We start from the raw sequence: 17,570 nt of genomic DNA on the forward strand, positions 1-17,570 counted from the left end.
AATTCTTAAAATTACAAACGAAATAGACGCATTTACACACATCGCACCTGCTCAGATTCTAGATACCTTTCCTCATTCACCAACAGACTCTTATGTTTATATATAAAACTTGTGACTACCGCTGGGACAACACTTTTAAATTCAAGAAACACACACTTTCTTTCTCCATTAACATCAATCATTTCGCTTATAGGCTGCATATTTTTAATGTCACCCCTCACTAAACACTGTTCCCTTAGAAGATCGTTTTCAACGTCCTTCCCTTTTTATTCCATATTTATGGTACAAAATATAATTTCTGAACAACCCTCAATTTCATTGTTCATTCCTAGATTCCCCTGATCTATCTCCAACTCATGTGTAGAATTTAAAACCACCACCAAAACCCATCGTTACATCATCATCGTAAGCATCAAATATATTGTTCACTTCCTACGAAGTAATGATCTCAGTAGCTGCAACATTCTCCCGACTAACCGTACAACCTAGAGCTTCGTTTCTCTTGAACAAATCTTCACAATTTCCGCTGAATCAGTACAAACTTCGTCACAATTGACTCCATTAGCATCCGCTCCATAACTCATAAGATTCATTACTTAAGACATCCATCACATCCGTCGATACATTATAGAAAGCACCACCAACTCTGCCGACCTCCGCATATACACCATATAAATTAACGCTATTCCATCGATCTACATTAGAATTCACAATACAATCGAACTGCGCCAGACTCAGACGTACCTCTGTCTCCGTTACATTTTCTTCACTCTCAGATTTCTCCGACCCTTTGAATTCTGATCTACTATCTAATACAATACTTTCACTCCTATCCTTCTACATTCATTCATAATTCATACTTTCTTCAAGAGCCCTCGGTTCACTTTCATCAGAAGAAATAAATGTACAAATTCCTTCCTCCGAGATATCTAAAACAGTAGCTTCAACCTTCACAATTCTGCACATTCTAAAACATCACCTTTACTTTCCTTTAACAATAAATCACCCATATCCGCCGATACACAATAAAATTCATCACCAACTGACTAGAATATTGCTACGCCACCTTCATCAATACTGCCATATACTCCCGTTGATTCACCAAAAAAAGTCATCTCCACCTGTGGAGACTATAACTTCGCCACCTTCACAGATACATTCACTTACTTCCTCCGATAGAAAGTCATCCACATAATTTTCACCTGCATTACTAGAATTATGTAAGTATGCAAGCTTTCGTGACCGTTGTCACTGACGTTAAAATCTTCTGGGTTATTAGGCCGCGTCATATTTCTTCTAAAATGAATTTACTACCTGACTCCATTACTGCTAGAACACTTACTAGCAGTAGTGGACACCGGAAGATCCTGAGGAAGTTCCCAGCAGAGGGGTCGAAACGTCGATCATTTTAGAAGAAATATGATGCAGCCAAATAACCCAGAAGATTTTAACGACATTAACGTCATTACTATAACTGTTGCTACTGTATAGTGCTCACTGAAATTCGTCATTCTTTCTACCTCCCTTTTACAGAATATTCATCCCCACATCCTCAATATCAAATTTCTTTACACGTTTTACGACCCTCCTTGCTTTCTCTTTATGACTGCTTTGCTTAAAACTATTCTCCATTTTATTCCTACTTGCTATAACATCCAACATCTGTGTCTTGTTTGTCGAATTTTGGATCTCTACAGAAATTTTAAAATAGTGGTTTATTTCGCCACCTCTGAACCTGAGGAGCAGCGATGCCTAATTACACCAGCGATGCCTAATTACACGACCTCGTATTCTGCCGCCACAGTTCGTGAGGCTCCTGCCCATCAGGTCTTCATTTCCGATTTTGATTTTCGTGATGAAAGCTACCGTTTTCTTCTCTCTTTTGTAAATTATTGTTACCACTGAAGGGATAATTGCTTTCATGATTATTATAATACCGGTTCTGGTAATCATTATTCTGTCTACAATTCCGATTATGTGGCTTGAATTTCAATGCCTGTTCAGATTTCTCATTAAAATCTAAAATCTCGTCAATGGAGTTTGCTGGACTGTGAACAAGATCTCATTCTAGAAATTCCGGTATCCCCCTCTTGAGCGTCGTGATCTTTGTCAACAATCCCAGCAGATGATTTATGTTTGTTAACTTAGCTAGTACAAGCTCACAAGAATACCCCATCGACCCACTTCCGTGTCTGAAACTTGGTCACATTTGATTTGCTGCACTCCAGAATCTGATCACGAAAAAACTCTCAAACTCTTCATAGGTAATAAAGGAAGCATTAATTAAATCTCCCCATGACAGCGCATTGCCTTCAAGACGACTTTTCGCGAATTCAGTTTTTGCCTCTTCTGGCATTCCTCCCACAAAACCATCTGTACATGCAACAACAAAACCAACTGGATTGTGTTTGCCACAGGCTGCAAAACACATTGTCGTTAAATTTATCCCACGGAACCTCTATCACAGTAATAGCCTGATTTGCTGCTAAGGAATTTAACTCTACCCTCATGTCTTTAACTGCTGTTGACGCTGCACAGTCTCATCAATTAATACAGCTCCAAAATTTTCTCTGTTCTTAACCACTTCTTTCTCTCATTCAGCTACTCTACCTGACCAAATGTCAACTGACTTAGTGGTCACACCCTCAAATGTACTTTGCCTCAGCGTACAATTCTTAACATTGCTACCCAGCTCATCCGTATCTGTTCCAGCTTTACTACAAAATCTTTTACTAACGTATAAGCTCTGGTGTTTATCAGGGCAACTTACTGAGGCATTTTGCCCATGTCTGCCCTCATACCTACTAATTTTTTTATCAATGTCTCATTTTTGCCACCTCATCTTTTACACTTTCAGTATCTGAACTGAGATTAGAATTTTCCTGTTCCATTTTCGTAGTCAATATTAGATTGCACTGGCCCATATTAGAAGTCAAATTTGACTGAACTTTCTTTAACCCTGCTATTGTATCAACCGTAATTACATCCCCTTCCTCTGATTTTGGGCTGCTTGCCCCACTAATATTGTAACATTCAATAGTAATTTGTTCAGATTTACGGTTAGCTGGCCCACTAGCTTCACCTGTACCCACGGACTGCGTGATTGCCTACTCGTTGGAGATTCTTTCACCGACGATAGCTCTGCGCGTTCACACGTATTAAGACTACCGGCGAAGGTACTTAACTTGTCTATCATATTGGATGCTTCCGCTGTACCGCTGCTGCTGAAAGTGTAGATGCTGCTAATACCGACGATGTCGTAGTCGCCGCCAGTAGTCCATTTCATCGTGGCCGTCGCTTCTGTTGTGCCACCGTCGAAGTCTCTGCTGGTGCTGATCCGAATTCGGCAGGCCTCTGCGTAGCCTTCTTCTTCTATCTTGAAGTTTCGTTGCTAACTTTACCATATGTAACTTTTGCTATCTGTTCTCACCCACGCAAATGTCTCCAAATCTTGTGCTCTGAGCTCCCCCCCCTCCCCCCCCCCCCCCATCAACTACCTATCATCCAATAGATTTGGGACATGGATCACAGCATATTGTAAGGTATTACAGTTATATTTATGATTCTGAAGGGAAGAAATTCATAACCTGGACGAGAAAATCACAACTGGAATGGCACCTAAAAGTTACTGCTGGTGAAGCTGTTCTTCGTAACAGACTCCCAAACGGACAAAATCAGTTGCGTCTTTGCCCATGGTTATCCGTACTTTAGGTACATGAGCTATCCACGGCTCTGTTTAAAAAGAACAGCTCGATGCAATCAATGGGTCGAGCTACACAAATCTGTTTCCATGCCACAAAGCTAATTCGCTGAAATAGTAACCAGGAGCTGTGATCCTGCAGCCGAATAGTCTATGCATGGGCTGGAACTGAAAGTTAATAAAACACTCTGAAATATAAAATAAACGTTAATTAATAATTTAATAACAGGAGGTCTATTCTAAAAGCTTTAATTGATGTAGAAAACAGAGAATTATGTTGAATGATGTGTATTCAAGAAAGAACACGTCAAATAGGCCTAAATGGGAATATTCATTTCAATTACGGACGGGAAATCCCCTTACCAAATACAGTGAGGTTAAGTTGATAGCGTTACAAGAATGGTAGCAAAATCCTGAAACTGAATTGTAATGAAGGATACATGAAAACTAAGTCCATTTCGTAATCACAATATGTGGAATATTCATCTCCTCAAAACAGTTCAGAGTTCATCATGATTATTTACAAATTACCACATGTGATACGTACAAAGTATAGTAACTCACACTTTGTCTGTTCTCAGTTCCATAAATTTACTGGCAAAATATACTCTGGTGCACATTCAGACTTCTCAAAATAGGAAGTCACTTCAGAAGTAAAATATGGTAGCGGCTGTTCGCAACCCAGAATCAGTCATCCATACAACTGATTCATGCATTTAGGTATGCATTTTTCACGTGCCCTGTATCGCTCCCTTGAGGTTTCTCCTTGAAAAGTTCCAGTCACCGCCGGCCGGGATGGCCGAGCGGTTCTAGACGCTACAGTCTGGAACCGCGCGGCCACTTCGGTCGCAGGTTCGAATCCTGCCTCGGGCATGGATGTGTGTGATGTCCTTAGGTTAGTTAGGTTTAAGTAGTTCTAAGTTCTAGGGGACTCATGACCTCAGCAGTTAAGTCCCATAGTGCTCAGAGCCATTTGAACCATTCCAGTCACCCCGTAGTGTTCCAGTTTGCTTTTCCATTGGCTGAAGACCATCTGTAACAAAAACATATCTATATTACTTGCTAAAGATATGATTTGATTCATCTTGACCATATCCGAGACTGAACTAAGAAATTACAACAATATTTAAATAAATAAATATTATATTATAAATATTGATAATTATTTATATTATAAATATTAATATACTCTTATAAATATTAAGTCACAGTAATTTTAAATAAAAGAGTTTTCATAAATAAGTTAGCTAAGAGTCTTGCGCAAGTGCATTCATGTTAAATGTTGTCGTTGAATACTATTTAAATATTCATTTGTACCTTCTTGATTGAAGTGTCTTTTCGTTCTCTTTTCAGTTGAGGTAGCCACTAGTACATGTGACTGATCACTTTTAAATAGCACAGTTCTTTAATAACACTTGCAGTCAACATTTAATTAAAGTTAGTAACAAAATTTTAAACTGTTCATCAGATAACTATGTGAAATATTAACGACATATTCATTATTTGTGTAAATGTGGAGAATACAATGTTCTGAAAAACATTTGCATGTTAATATACAGGGTGGTCCATTGGTCGTGACCGGGTCAAATATCTCAAGAAATAAGCGTCAAAGGAAAAAACTGCAAAGAAGGAAGCTTGTCTAGCTTGAAGGGGGAAACCAGATGGCGCTATGGTTGGCCCGCTAAATGTGCTGCCATAGGTCAAACGGATATCAACTGCTTTTTTAAAAATAGGAACCCCCATTTTTATTACATATTCGTGTAGTACGTAAAGAAATATGAATGTTTTGGTTGGACCACTGTTTTCGATTTGTGATAGACGGTGCTGTAATAGTCATAAACATATGGCTCACAATTTTAGACGAACAGTTGGCAACAGGTAGGTTTTTTAAATTAAAATGCAGAACGTAAGTACGTTTGAACATTTTATTTCGGTTGTTCCAATGTGATACATGTACCTTTGTGAACTTATGATTACTAAGAACGCATGCTGTTACAGTGTGATTACCTGTAAATTCCACATTAATGCAATAAATGCTCAAAATGATGTCCGTCAACCTCAATGCATTTGGCAATACGTGTAACGACATTCCTCTCAACAGCGAGTAGTTCGTCTTCCGTAATGTTCGCACATGCATTGACAATGCGCTGACGCATGTTGTCAGGCGTTGTCGGTGCATCACGATAGCAAATATCCTTCAAATTTCCCCACAGAAAGAAATCCTGGGACGTCAGATCCCGGGGAACGTGCTTCGACAACCAATCCACCTGTCATGAAATATGCTATTCCATACCACCTCAACCACACGCGAGCTATGTGCCGGACATCCATCATGTTGGAAGTACATCGCCATTCTGTCATTCAGTGAAACATCTTGTAGTAACATCGGTAGAACATTACGTAGGAAATGAGCATACATTGCACCATTTAGATTGCCATCGATAAAATGGGGGCAAATTATCCTTCCTCCCATAATGCTGCACCATACGTTAACTCGCCAAGGTCGCTGATGTTCCACTTGTCGTAGCCATCGTGGATTTTCCGTTGCCCAATAGTGCATCTTATGTCGGTTTACGTTACCGCTGTTGGTGAATGACGCTTTGTCGCTAAATAGAACGCGTGCAAAAAATCTGTTATCGTCCCGTAATTTCACTTGTGCCCTGTGGCAGAACTGTACACTTCGTTCAAAGTCGTCGCCATGCAATTCCTGGTGCATAGAAATGTGGTATAGGTGCAATCGATGTTGATGTAGCATTCTCAATACCGATGTTTTAGAGATTCCCGATTCTCGCGCAGTTCGTCTGCTACTGTTGTGCGGATTAGCCGCGACAGCAACTAAAACACCTACTTCTGCATCATCATTTGTTGCAGGTCGTGGTTGTCGTTTCACATGTGGCTGAACACTTCCTGTTTCCTTAAATAACCTAACTACCCTGCGAACGGTCCGGGCACTTGGATGATGTCGTCCAGGATACCGAGCAGCATACATAGCACACGCCCGTTGGCCATTTTGATCACAATAACCACACATCAACACGATATCGACTTTTTCCGCAATTGGTAAATGGTCCATTGTAACCTGGGTAATGCATCACGAAGCAAATACGGTCCGCACGGGCGGAATGTTACTTGATACCACGTACTTATACGTTTGTGACTATTACAGCGCCATCTGCCTCAAAGTGATAAAAGTGGTCCAACTAAAACATTCATCTTTCTTTACGTACTACACGAATATGTAATAAAAATGGGGGTTTCTATTTTAAAAAAACGCAGTTGATATCCGTTCGACCTATGGCAGTGCCATCTAGTGGGCCAAACATAGCGCCATCTTCTTTTCCCCTTCAAGCTAGACGAGTTTCGTTCTTTGTAGTTTTTTCGTTTCATGCTTATTTCGTGAGATATTTGGGCAGGTCACTACCAATGGACCACTCTGTATAACATAGATACAGATGAGTAGCTTTCAGGGACGATAACATGAAATTGTCATATGAGACATCACAAGCTGAAATCGAATGAAGCATTTATCAGTTCAGAGGTTCGTTATGAAAATGTGTATTCGCAGTGGAGTATAAAATTGTTTAGTTTTGGAATTTATTGAGATATAGTTGTGTCACCAGAAGCCTGTCATTTATCTGAATCCCGATGTATTCAGATTTGCTTTAATACTTGATCGTAAATTATTATAGACTCTCAAAGAGCTATAAGATGCTACCTTTCAACTTGTCTGATACTCCACCATTTCTTGGAGCATTGTCTATCCCTGTAAGCATCAAAATTCCCTGTAGTTCGACGTTTCCTTTTCTAGCCACGTGCTCCGTGTCTCTGCACCTGGACTCGCCTGGACTGGACGCCTAGCTGGACCTGCTTCTGCATGCCATGAACCCTTGGGACAGCCAGCGTTCAGTTGTACAACAAATTCATCTCACTCGTGCCAATACTGAGTGGCTGATTACATCACTTAATTATGTATAACGTTGCAGTTTGCCTGTGAACGTCTGGAAAAATGCTAACAACATTCATAAAGTTTACGTGGTTCTAACTGAAAAAGGTGAATCCTTAGCAGGATTAAAAGCGTAGGATGATGGGAATTCTTCTTGCTGAATATTTTGATATACAATTAAACACATTAGTTCCCATACTGACTTTATTACAATTTCTTGTGAATATTAGTAGATCACATGTTCTCTTTTCCGGATAATACCTTCAATCTAAGCACTGACTATCTTGCTTAGATGCTTTAAACATTACATACATACTAACAACATATCCATCTAAAAAGTGGACTACGACATACCACTTCAGTCAAAAGTTTATATTCTAGAAATATAAACATCTGATACTCATAGTTAAGGTTTCTCTTCTATGACTAATTCGTAAGTCTTTTTTGCTGTTGGTAGTAAGTTAGTGTCTGTAGTCTATTTTACTCCAAATATTATCCTGAACCATCCCAAAAAGTTTCAAACATCTAGCCCAAATAGAATGTGGTACATAACATAAACAATTTAATCCTTTAGAAATTCAGTAACAAGTTACATTTTATGGAGAACTTCTGTTGTCCCTTATAAATTCCAGCTGCATACTCTTCTTGGTTTACATGTTCCTCATCTTTTCTTCCTTTCCTTATTTCTCTTTGTTATTTTGGCCTCTTTATGGGCCTCAAGAACCCTCTTTTCAGGTTTGGCCGCCCTCGTGCAATATCAACTGTCATTGATAATTGCCTCACACTGAACCTAGAAAACATTTCTAGCGACTCTAGACCTACACACTAGTAGCAAAACATTTATTTGGAGGCATAAGACTTTAGAGGATGGCAAAATAGCAAATACTCAAAACACAGTAATGTTTATAAGCATAACAACGCTCGGAAATCAAAGATAGACAGGGGAAACGTAACACCATCCCAAAATGTATCTTCTAACAGGGCTGCCAATTCGAGAAACGGTTAACGGTTGTGTGGTGTATTTTCTCGATTGTGAGTCTTATACACACCGACAGATTTTTAAGCTGATTTTTAAGTTACTTCCCGGTGTTCAATTCATTTCTTCTAATCACAGTTTCGTTAAAAAACTGTAAGCATTTTTTAAACATGAAAAACTAAGAAATCGTTTTTTGAAGCAGATTTACAGGCAAGTGGCCTTAAAATCCTGAATTATACCTAGATTGCAGACAACTGAGAGTTGCCAGTGGCGAGTTGAAGTCACCTGGGACAAGGCAGCCATCTTGTAACCAAGTAGTACTTGAATGTAAGTGGGAGAATTGATGTAATTAGCGGTTATCTCACTATATAGGGATGTGTGGAATGTACAGACTAATTTTATGTTACATTAAGAGCCTAACAAACCGTGTCAACTTTTCTGTGGTAAATAATATCGCAATGTTATGCAGTAAACTGCTATTCGAGGACTTGGGCTGGTAGTAGGATTTTCCGGATTCCACAAAGCGAAATAATAATGAAAAGATGTAAAACATGCAGCATCAAATTGAAGGAAAGATACATCTCCATTCGAGTATGCTTAACTATGTGAAATAAACGAACATTTCTTTCATAGTAGATTACTGAAATTGAAGTTATATATGTCATTATTTGATGTACATTTTACGTTATCTCTTTTAGCGTAATTGATCACGTGTTGGATTACGAATACAAAGTTCACAAAATCTATCCTCATTCAAAACAAGTTTTCTCTTCCTGTTCTCTTCCCTTAAAACTACTGTCCTCTGAACTTCATTTTATTTGCAATACAGTAATATCTTTAAACTCCATAACATATTACTTGTACGTTTTAATATCCATTTTAATTTATTACCTTAATTTTACACCTGATCAGTTCAGATGAGTCATAAAGATGGTGTGAAGAAACTACATTTCATGCCCGATGTAGCTCGTGTTCTGAAGAATCTGAGAAACCGTTAAACTGTTTCCGACCACATTCACAAACAAACTATTGGAGACAATAATTTATCATTTCCAACTCTCTTAATTGAGGCTCTTGTAGAGATGTGTGATTTTACCAAAGAGAAGAAATTGAATTTTGCTTGGAACCTTAGAGAAAATGGAAAAAATAAGACAGGGCACAACGATAAGATGAAAGGTGGTCCTGCTTAATCACACAGTTAAAGCAGCATTTAGTATGCAGTAGAACAGTAGCCGCGTCAGCTGTAAATTTTATAGATGTGACTCTCTGGTGATTAAAAATAGTAGCCTGGAAGAACGAAAAAAAATAAAATTTAAAAAGCCTGTTGAGACAAACGCGATGATATTGCGCAGTTCCTCACGAATGTTACCAAGCTGTTCGAAAAGATGGAACTTAGGAAACTAGATACCTGGTAAACAATAGTAATTCTGGGAACAACTACAGCAATTAACAGTCAAAATGAACTTCTGAATGAAAAAGATTTCCACTCAGTATTATTTTGCACGCTGTCACAAGATGCCCTGGGAAAACTTTTCAGCATAGTTCGAGGAAATAATCCCACTGCAGCTTTCTTCAGTTTTAACACAATTTTGCCCCCCCCCCCCCTCCATGAACCGTGGACGTTGCCGTTGGTGGGGAGGCTTGCGTGCCTCAGCGATACAGATAGTCCTACCGTAGGTGCTACCACAACGGAGGGTTATCTGTTGAGAGGCCAGTCAAACGTGTGATTCCTCAAGAGGGGCAGCAGCCTATTCAGTAGTTGCAATGGTAAAAGTCTGGACGATTGACTGATCTGGCCTTGTAGCACTAACCAAAATGGCCTTGCTGTGCTGGCACTGCGAGCGGCAGAAAGCAAGGGGAAACTACAGCCGTAATTTTTCCCTAGGGCATGCAGCTTTACTGTATGGTTAAATGATGGTGGCGTCCTCTTGGGTAAAATATTCCGGAGGTAAAATAGTCCCCCATTCCGATCTCCGGGCGGGGACGGACTGCTCAGGAGGACGTCGCTATCAGGAGATCCGTTCAGGATCCGTTCTACGGATCGGAGCGTGGAATGTCAGATCCCTTAATCGGGTAGGTAGGTTAGAAAATTTAAAAACGGAAATGGATAGCTTAAAGTTAGATATAGTGGGAATTAGGGAAATTCGGTGGCAGGAGGAACAAGACTTTTGGTCAGGTGAATACAGGGTTATAAATACAAAATCAAATAGGGGTAATGCAGCAGTAGGTTTAATAATGAATAAAAAAATAGGAGTGCGGATAAACTACTACAAACTGCATAGTGAACGCATTAATGTGGCCAAGATAGCCACGAAGCCCACGCCTACTACAGTAGTACAAGTTTATATGCCAACTAGCTCTGCAGATGACGAAGAATTTGAAGAAATGTATGAATAGATAAAAGAAATTATTCAGGTAGTGAAGGGAGACGAAAATTTAATAGTCATGGGTGACTGGATTTCGAGAGTAGGAAAAGGAAGACAAGGAAACGCAGTAGGTGAATGTGGACTGGAGGTAATAAATGAAAGAGGAAGCCGCCTGATAAAATTTTACACAGAGCATAACTTAATCATAGCTAACACTTGGTTTAAGAATCATGAAAGAAGGTTCTATACATGGAAGAAGCCTGGAGATACTAGAAGGTATCAGATAGATTATATAATGGTAAGATTTAGGAACCAGATTTTAAATTGTAAGAAATTTCCAGGGTCAGATGTGGACTCTGCCCACAATCTATTGGTTATGAAATGGGAGATATGATACTGCAGAGCACTGAAAGATCTAAGTCGAAACAAGGTCCCGGGAGTAGACAACATTCCATTAGAACTACTGATAGCCTTGGGAGAGCCAGCCCTGACAAAACTCTACCATCTGGTGAGCAAGATGTGTGAGACAGGCGAAATACCCTCAGACTACAAGAAGAATATAATAATTCCAATCCCAAAGAAAGCAGGTATTGACGGATGTGAAAATTACCGGACTATCAGTTTAATAAGTCACAGCTGCAAAATACTAATAATACTTTACGGACGAATGGAGAAACTGGTAGAAGCCGACCTCGGGGAAGATCAGTTTGGATTCTGTAGAAATATTGGAACACGTGAGCTAATACTGACCCTACGATTTATCTTAGAAGCTAGATTAAGGAAAGGAAAACCTACGTTTCTAGCATTTGTAGACTTAGAGAAAGCTTTTGTCAATATTGACTGGAATACTATCTTTCAAATTCTGAAGGTGGCAGGGGTAAAATACAGGAAGCGAAAGGCTATTTACAATTTGTGCAGAAACCAGATGGCAGTTACAAGAGTCGAGGGTCATGAAAGGGAAGCAGTGGTTGGAAAGGGAGTGAGACAGGGTTGTAGCCTATCCCCAATGTTATTCAATCTGTATATTGAGCAAGCAGTAAAGGACACAAAAGAAAAATCCGGAGTAGGAATTAAAATCCATGGAAAAGAAATAAAAACCCGATGACATTGTAATTCTGTCAGAGACAGCAAAGGACTTGGAAGAGCAGTTGAACGGAATGGACAGTGTCTTGAAAGGAGGATGTATGATGAACATCAACAAAATCAAAACGAGGATAATGGAATGTACTCGAATTAAGTCGGGTGGTGCTGAGGGAATTAGATTAGGAAATGTGACACTTAAAGTAGTAAAGGAGTTTTGCTATTTGGGGAGCAAAATAACTAATGATGTCGAAATGCAGAGGATATAAAATGTAAACTGTCAATGGCAAGGAAAGCGTTTCTGAAGAAGAGAAATTTGATAACATCTGGTATAGATTTAAGTGCCAGGAAGTCGTTTCTGAAAGTATAACCATTGAGTGTAGCCATGTGTGGAAGTGAAACGTGGACGATAAATAGTTTATACAAGAAAAAAATAGAAGCTTTCGAAAGGTGGTGTTACAGAAGAATTCTGAAGATTAGATGGGTAGATCACGTAATTAATGAGGAGGTATTGAATAGAATTGGGGAGAAGAGGAGTTGGTGGCACAACTTGACTATAAGGAGGAACATTTGGTAGGACATGTTCTGAGGCATCAAGGGATCACCAATTTAGTATTGGAGGGCAGCGTGGAGGGTAAAAATCGTAGAGGGAGACCAAGAGATGAATACACTAAGCAGATTCAGAAGGATGTAGATTGCAGTAGGTGCTGGGAGATGAAGAAGCTTGCACAGGATAGAGTAGCATGGAGAGCTGCATCAAACCAGTCTCAGGACTGAAGACTACAACAACAACACAATTTGGCAGCTTACTGCCGTGTCACAGTATTTTCGAACCAGTCGCCATTATCAGAAAGAAAATGTTGAGTTCCTCATTGACTACATAGAAAGCAGGCATACAGGTGATGAGCCACAATGCAAAAGCGATATAGTCATGCCTCTAAGAGTATGTTTAAAGATAAGTGAAGTAGATTAAATGTCTCACGAGGAAGAACAGTCTTAGCGTTATCTAGCCGGGAAGACTGTAAAAACAGCTGAACAGAAAAATGTGTTGTGTGATGTGAATCGTGTATCCCATTCTGCAAATGTACAATACGAATCGGCAAGTGTTCGTAGATCACACAACCAACTACAACCGAGGAAGCGCATCGGAAGAAGCGTTGAACGTTATTCAACTGGTAGGAATAGTTTTCCATGTCAATGACAAACAAGTTTTCGATTCTTAAGTTGCAGCTTCAAGTACTGGATGGATATGCAAGTAAAGCAGCTAAGAAACTCCCTCATTGCATTCCGTCTTGTCACACTGTCACAGAGAAAATTGTGCACATATTTTTGACGAAAGAGTACATATTCTTTTGAGGAAGTATAATCGCCAGGCAAAGACAGATACCCCTGAAAAATGTGGCAGTAAAAGCAGAGACATGAGAAATGCACTAAGGTTATTTTAAGAGGCAGTCACCAGGCAGGTGACTTATTTCCGTACTTTCCAGTTAATTATGTAATGTAAATAAGAAATAAATAAAAATATAAATAAAAGAAGTGTGCGATTGTGTTTCAATATGGTCAACAGTACCCAAATATCTCCCTACATAAACTGAATGAGCATCATACATACATTAGGGATAGAAAAACAATTAAAATCACTCAAAAGAGGAAAGGCCGCTGGACCTGGTGGGATACCAGCTCGATTTTACACAGAGTACGCGAAGGAAGTTGCCCACCATCTTGCAGCGGAGTACCGTTGGTCTTTAGAGGAGCGTAGCGTTCCAAAGGATTGGAAAAGGGCACAGGTCATCCCCGTTTTCAAGAAGGCACGTCGAACAGATGTGCAGAACTATAGACCTATATCTCTAACGTCGATCAGTTGTAGAATTTTGGAACACGTATTATGTTCGAGCATGACTTTCCTGGAGACTAGAAATTTACTTTGTAGGAATCAGCATGGGTTTCGAAAAAGACGATCGCGTGAAACCCACCTCACGCTATTCGGCCACGAGACTCAGAGGGCCATAGACACGGGTTCCCGGGTAGATGCCGTGTTTCTTGACTTCCGCAAGGCGTTTGATACAGTTCCCCACAGTCGTTTAATGAACAAAGTGAGAGTGTATGCACTATCAGACCAATTGTGTGATTGGATTGAGTTCCTAGATAACAGAACGCAGCATGTGATTCTCAATGGAGAGAAGTCTTCCGAAGTAAGGGTGATTTCAGGTGCGCCGCAGGGGAGTGTCGTAGGACCGTTGCTATTCGCAATATACATAAATGACCTTGTGGATAACATCGGAAATTCACTGAGGTTTTTTGCAGATGATGCTGTAGTACATCGAGAGGCTGTAACAATGGAAAATTGTACTGAAATGCAAGAGGATCTGCCAGGAATTGACGCATGGTGCAGGGAATGGCAATTGAATCTCAATGTAGACAAGTGTAATGTGCTGCGAATACATAGATACAAAGATCCATTATTATTTAGCTATAATATAGAAAGGACTTGGAGGAGCAGTTGTACGGAATGGACAGTGGCTTGAAAGGAGGGTATAAGATGAACATCAACAAAAGCAAAACGAGGATATTGGAATGTACTCGAATTAAGTCGGGTGATGCTGAGGGAATTAGATTAGGAAATGAGACACTTAAAGTAGTAAAGGAGTTTTGCTATTTGGGGATCAAAATAACTGATGATGGTCGAAGTAGAGAGGATATAAAATGCAGGCTGGCAATGGCAAGGAAAGCGTTTCTAAAGAAGATAAATTTGTTAACATCGAATATTGATTTAAGTGTCAGGAAGTCGTTTCTGAAAGTATTTGTATGGAGTGTAGCCATGTATGGAAGTGAAACATGGACGATAAATAGTTCAGACAAGAAGAGGATAGAAGCTTTCGAAATTTGGTGCTGCAGAAGAATGCTGAACATTAGATGGGTAGATCACATAACTAATGAGGAGGTATTGAATAGAATTGGGGAGGAGTTTGTGGCACAACTTGACTAGAAGAAGGGATCGGTTGGTAGGACATGTTCTGAGGCATCACGGGATCACCAATTTAGTACTGGAGGGTAAAAAACGTAGAGGGAGACCAAGAGATGAATACACTAAACAGATTCAGAAGGATGTAGGCCGCAGAAGATACTGGGAGATGAAGAGGCTTGCACAGGATAGAGTAGCATGGAGAGCTGCATCAAACCAGTCTCAGTACTGAAGACCACAACAACAACAACATAGCAGGTCAGCAGCTGGAAGCAGTTAATTCCATAAATTATCTGGGAGTAGGCATTAGGAGTGACTTAAAATGGAATGATGGATGGTGGATGGTGGTTAGTGTTTAACGTCCCGTCGACAACTAGGTCATTAGAGACGGAGCGCAAGCTCGGGTTAGGGAAGGATTGGGAAGGAAATCGGCCGTGCCCGTTCATAGGAACAATCCCGGCATTTGCCTGAAACGATTTAGGGAAATCACGGAAAACCTAAATCAGGGCGGCTGGAGACGGGATTGAACCGTCGTCTTCCCAAATGCGAGTCAAAATGGAATGACCATATAAAATTAATCGCCGGTAAAGCAGATTCATTGGAAGAACCCCTAGGAAATACAATCCGCAAACAAAGGAAGTAGATTACAGTACACTTGTTCGCCCACTGCTTGAGTACTGCTGATCGGTGTGGGATCCGTGCTAGATGGTGTTGATAGAAGACATAGAGAAGATCCAACGGAGAGCAGCGCGCTTCGTTACAGGATCATTTAGTAATCGCGAAAGCATTACGGAGATGATAGAAAAACTCCAGTGGGAGACTCTGCAAGAGAGACGCTCAGTAGCTCGGTACGGGCTTTTGTTGAAGTTTCGAGATCATACCTTCACCGAGGAGTCGAGCAGTATATTGCTCCCTCCTACGTATAGCTTGCGAAGAGACCATGAGGATAAAATCAGAGAGATTAGAGTCCACACAGAGGTATACCGAGAGTCTTTCTTTCCACGAATAATACGAGACTGGAATAGAAGGGAGAACCGATAGAGGTACTCAAGGTAACCTGCGACACATACCGTCAGGTGGCTTGCGGAGTATGGATGTAGATGTATTCACAGATTGTAGGTAGCAGCACTAGCAGCAGACGGTAAAAAAGCGCACTGACGGACGTGGTAAACGCTGCAATCGTTGTGTGTGGAAACGGAGTAATCTTCTGACGTGAAATAGTGGCATGATCATTGGCATTCCGTGGGTGAAACCGTTTTTGAAATGGCTAAGTTTACAAACTACTCGCTTGCCGCCGTGGTTAAAGTACACTGTGCATGGCAAAATGACGCTGTTCAAAGCTGGCACTGAGGCAGATGCGGTGCACCAATGGCCGTAGATGACAGGGCTGAATGACGGCTGAGCAACTTTGTACGGGAGGATAGACATGCAACTGTTGAGCAGCTGACCGCCCTCATGAGCCAAGTGGTGAGTTACAGTGTCTCCTTAGCGACCGGTGAAAGGGATCTGCTCCGTCGTAAAGAAAAAAAATAATTAACTTGTTCTTTGACTTTTGTCTGTGACACAGATAAAACAGGTACTCGATTTAAACTCTCTTTTGATTCTTTCTCCTAGATGCATAGATTTTAAAACTTTTTACCTGTCTAGGATGAAAAAAAGTCTGTGAACAAATTTGTCTACTGATTAATATGTTTCTTTGTGGTTACTGTAAAGAGAGAACGGATTAAGTACAGGACGAGTTGGTGGTCGAAGGTCTTCGCTTCTCCGGTTCTTAGAGAACGCCAGGAAAGGTTGGAGAAAAATGCTACAACTCGTGATGAAGACTCCATCTCTCTCTAGGCCACAGAAGTACTCATAGTCGCCGTAAGGTTTACTGGAAACATTTTCAGACTGAGAACGTTGAACAAAAAGTGACAGCGTGGCAGCTTCTGAGTAACAAACTGCTCGCTTAGGGAATGTCTTGAACACACAAGCTGTCGGCGAAATATTGCGAGTCGTTAGGGCCGTCCGTGATGGTAGCAGATTCGCCCAGTAATGTTAATTCGTGAAGAAATCACTATGCACTGTACTGCTAGACACACTAACAATTTTTATGAAGGTTCGGGGATCCAAAACGAATAAAAGTTTGTAAACAATGTGTACCTCCTTTTTTTCGTAAACAATATTTACCTCCTTTTTCACAAATTAATGTTTTTTGATAATTGCGTTACAAGTTGACCCCTGAATTTAATATTACTTCTATATGCAAACTTATCTGACCTCAAAAAAGCACGATGTCAACTCGGCATTTCTTATCTCAAACAACTGCAAGGAAAACATAGATGCTCCTTGTTTTTCACAGCAAAGAGCATTGTCGCCCCAGCAAAGACATTTGTCGTCTTAGTTATGGAAGCACATCATCGCTGATACTCGCAGCCGGAATATTACAATCATATTACATTATGTAGGGACATTGTACTATTCGTCGAAATTCGTTGTAAATGAATCTGCACGGTGAGCGTCTTCTACATTCATTGACAGACGCGGTAACGTTGTAAGTCAAT

This window comes from Schistocerca cancellata, chromosome 5 (assembly GCF_023864275.1).
Source record: "Schistocerca cancellata isolate TAMUIC-IGC-003103 chromosome 5, iqSchCanc2.1, whole genome shotgun sequence".
NCBI lineage: Eukaryota > Metazoa > Arthropoda > Insecta > Orthoptera > Acrididae > Schistocerca > Schistocerca cancellata.